The following is a 4,394-nucleotide window of genomic DNA, read 5'->3' on the forward strand; positions in this document are numbered from 1 at the left end:
AGAGTGGGGAACCAACAAACCCAGGGAACAACAAGAGATCTAAGACGGATGTTGAGGAGGGCATACAATGACTGGAGGGTTTAATAAAGAGCAATGTCCCCGAGAGGAATTGCTGAGAGCCGAATGGAGGGTGAGCATAGTAGTGGGTTAGGAGGAAGGCGAAAGGAAATAGAGGAAAGAAATGGGAGGCAAAAGCTATTTATAGAGGTATAGCTATAGGTATGTATATGTGTAAATATAGTAATTTATAATGAAAGGGGTAGAGACCACTGTACATATATTTATAGGTTAAGTATTACGTTCGCAGACGGACTTTGGACCTTTCCTCAAGGCCTCCCTTGACAAAAGAACACTTTGTTCTACTAGTCCATGAACTTTCAAAGTGCTCTGTGCCAGGTGTAATAAAATAGAAATCAGAAGTGGCACAACATGGAGGAGACACTGTGGGTGGAGGACATGGGCCGAACTGGAAACGGGAAGGTAAGAGACAAGCAAAGGTCATCGGACTCTGGTCCCTCCCCTATCCTTAGGAAATTACAGAGTGTAGCCGAAGGAATGCACTTGGATGTACCCAAGGGCAAAGTTCAGAAAGGTTAGGAGAGAAGGAGGCGTGGAAGTAGGAAACACAGGGAGCAGGTGGGATGAATAATGTTGCATTAGGGGAATTACAAGGGAGCAACATGTGTCTGAATTGTTGCAGGTAAAACTGATCTGCTCTGTACATCTTCAACCCATTCACAATAAAAAGTAGAGGTTGGACGTCGCCCCCCCAGTATTCTCCACTCTTTATCATTTGCTACTCCCTGAATTGGTTGGATATTGACCATTTATTTCTGGTACAGTGACTCTGTGTATCCCTTGATGCTTCCTGCATGGTTTAACATGTTGCCTATAGAATCCTTCAACATTACAATTTGAGGCTTGAATTTTTTCTCTGTTCTTTCAGTTTGAAAAATGCTGAGGGCCCACCAATGGTCAACACAAACACATTTTATTCTTTCTACTTTTATCTTTTCTTGTCTTTTTATATAAGCAAGATCAGGCAATATTTGATCTTCTGTGATTGACTTATTTCACTCAGCCTCATGTCTCCATTCTCCATCCACATTGTAGCAAATATCCAGACTTTATTTCTCCTACGGGCTGGGTAGGATTCCCATGGGCCCCATTCCGCTTACCCATTCATCTGTTGGTGGACATGAACTTGGAGGTTGTATCCACCTTGGGCTATAGTGAAGAGTGGTGCAGTGAACACAGGTGTCGAAGCCTCTGAATCTCTGCTAAAATTTGTAGAAAGACAAATGCATTTAGAGCTAGAGTGGGGGGGAGATTGGAAACCGTGCCTCTTCCTCTGCTGGGTCCCTGACGGAGTTGATGATAAGGGTAACATGGCCTGCTGGTGAGAAAGGAAGAGGCCGTGCGTGCGTTAAAAGATCCTGTCAGCGTTAGTGCCACTCGTTCAGTAGGTGGAAGAATACAAACTCACCGAGTCAAGGACATGAGGATTAACAGCTTGGGAAGAATGCTGTTGATAGGATGGGAGAAAAATATTAAAATCTATAGCCTTTGCTCAGCTAAGGTGTTTGTGTTTGTTTTTGACTAAGCAGTCTAATTTCATTCAGTTACTTTGGAGATAACCCCCCCGCTCCAATAAAGCCTATACCCAGAAGGTAGATACCCCCCAAATTGTAAAATGATAGATTTTAGGTCCTTTGCAATTTTAGTTTCAGTCGGACCCACTGAAACTCGCCGCTGTCAAGTTGAGTCTGACTCATCGCCACCCGAGGGGAGGAAGTAGAACGGCCCCTGTGGGCTTCTGAGTTAAAATAGTCAACCTCTTCTTTCTCCTACTTCCGCCGGAGAGGAAGCAGCAAAGCCATCAGACCCTTTTGCGTTGAGTCCACTCAGCCTCCTGGCAGGCCCAGGCGCGTCAGGGTACATCTGTTCTCCAGAAGTTTCCAGGGGTTGATTTTTCAGAAGTAGATCACCAGGCCTGTCTTCCAAAGAGCCTTTGTGCGGACTCAAACTTCCAACCTTCTAGTTAGTCAAACTTCCAACCTTCTAGTTAGCCGCCAAGTGCCCCAATTGTATGTCCCACTCAAGAATTAAGAGACCCCATCTAACCCTGGTGGGGTAGAGGTCCACGCGGAGGTTCCCTTTTGTAACTAAAGAACTCCATGAGCAATGGTGCCCATAGTGGGGGCACAGACCTCACTAGGTGACCCGGTCAGAGGGGCAGATGCCAAGATGCATATCTGTACAGTGTGGGGGCAGTGTTTCAGCAGAGGTTTATGCTTTTGCCTAAAAATATCCCTGTGGTTATAACAGAAACTTCTTTGGGGGTGGGGGTAACTCCAGCGTGCGTGGAGCAATATACCTGCAATGCTAAACTGTGATGCTAACTTACATTCCCGATTCTTCTCCGTTCAGAACTGGCGGTGTCCCCAATTACAAGGACGGTTGGAAGCACGTGGATTTAGCTGCACTGCAGGCACCCACTCCTGGTCTCGCTGCTGCGCTGATTCTGTTGACTTTACTCGTGGGTTTAGCTATCGTCCTGTGATCATCCGTATTGGTGCAGCTCCATCACTAGCATTGTGAGGAATGACATCGTATGTAATTAAAGGAAAAGGAGGCGGGGAAATGTAAAAGGCTTTTTCTGCTCAGTTACGAATAAGATAATCCAATGTAGAAAGAGTTCACATGAACACTTTTGTTAGGATTCGTGCAATCTCAAAAATAGTCTATTTAAGAAACGTGTAACGCTATCGATCACCCATTGTTCTGTGATCCAGAGAGACAGCATTACTGAGGATTCTATGAGGTCTGGTCCCGGAGGAGGTGGGGAGCAGGGTGGCAGAGGGGTGATACCGCGAGTCACCGCACTGTGCCACCAAACCCCAGAGACACCCTGGCCATGACAGCAGGAGTCACGTGTGGGTCATCGACCCTTCAGGCCCCGCATCTCCTCCACAGGCTCCAGGTGCCCATTTTGGTCCCCTCCTCACATCCCCCTGTACATCTAGGGCAGAGCCGGGCCACCAGAGCCGTGGGACAAAGCACAGAGGCGCACGGGAGAGACCAAGGGTGAGCCCCTGCGGAGGAGAAAGCGCTGACCTGCAGGGATCCCGACGTCACACTGACCACGCACAGGCTTAACTCTCTGCTTGGCCATTCAGTCCGCCTCCCTGAACTCCCATGTTCTCACCTGCAAAACGAGGGTTATGATGCCTGCTTTGCAGGGTTGTTGTATGGATTACATGAGATCATCTACTTACGTGACTCAAGCTCAGTAAATACGGCATAATCATTTCAGCTCTCATTGTTTAGCCATCCTTCCTGATTAGAAGGAAACCAGAGAGGCAAAGCCTAGCCAAGGCTACACAACTAGCGAGCGGCCCGATGAGCTTCCACTGGGACCACCATTGCAACCCCTTTCTTGTTTCAAGAGTTTCCCAAAGATCAGATGAACAAGGGACCTTGGCAGCTCCCATCCTCAGGCCCCATTGGCAATGGCATTGAAAGCCATAGGCTGTTGCTGCTTCCCAGCTCCGCCTCTAATTTTCCAGGCAAACTGGGCGGGGTGGGGCTTGCTTCAGCTCCCCCGCCCCGTGTTCCTGAGTGGGTCAACACACCGCTCCCTCTCCACGAGAGATAGAAGATTCCAAAGGTCCTGGCTGGCTTTCTGTCTGGCAGCCAGAATCCACCTCTAGATGTTTGCTTTTACCTGTCCCCTTGTTTAACCTCCTTCTGCACGTGGACCCAGACCTGCCACTATTTCTCGCTGTTACACCGCTCCCCTCTGTTAAGGAGCCTTGGTGGCACTGTGGGTTAGGCAGTGAGCTGTGAACCACGAGGTCTGAAGTTCAAAGCCACCAGTTGTCCCCAGGCTGCCTGATCCCATACAGATGGACAGGCTCAGAGGCCCTAGGGAGCTTGTCTACTCTGTCCTGTGGGGTTGCTATGAGCTGGAATCAGTTTGATAGCAGTGGGCTTGGCCTGAGATTTGGTGGTTATATATTACATGTGTCATCCGTAAATCCTCACTCCTATACTTGTGGAGACAATACCATTGGGGAGTAGGTTTTTCTTTGTTATATTAATGACTTGATATCAGTGTAGGCTACATTTTAAACCTATTTTCTTGAAGAAGTGTTTATTGGGAATTAGTTGAAGGTTACAGAGTAGATCACGGCTCAACCCCCAAAGCCCGTGAATCCGTGACCTTATAGGACCAAAGTGACTTTGCAGATGGAATTCAGAAATGTGTGATGGGTAGGGTACCTGGGTTATCTGGGTGGGCCCAGTGGAATCATAAGGTCTTCCTAAGAGGGAGGCAGGAAGGTCAGAGTCAGAGAGGAGAGAGAATCAAAGCTGTTACACTGTTGGCTTTG

Source organism: Echinops telfairi, unplaced genomic scaffold (assembly GCF_000313985.2).
Source record: "Echinops telfairi isolate 266 unplaced genomic scaffold, ASM31398v2 ScPeMD7_10;HRSCAF=50, whole genome shotgun sequence".
Taxonomy (NCBI): Eukaryota; Metazoa; Chordata; class Mammalia; order Afrosoricida; family Tenrecidae; genus Echinops; species Echinops telfairi.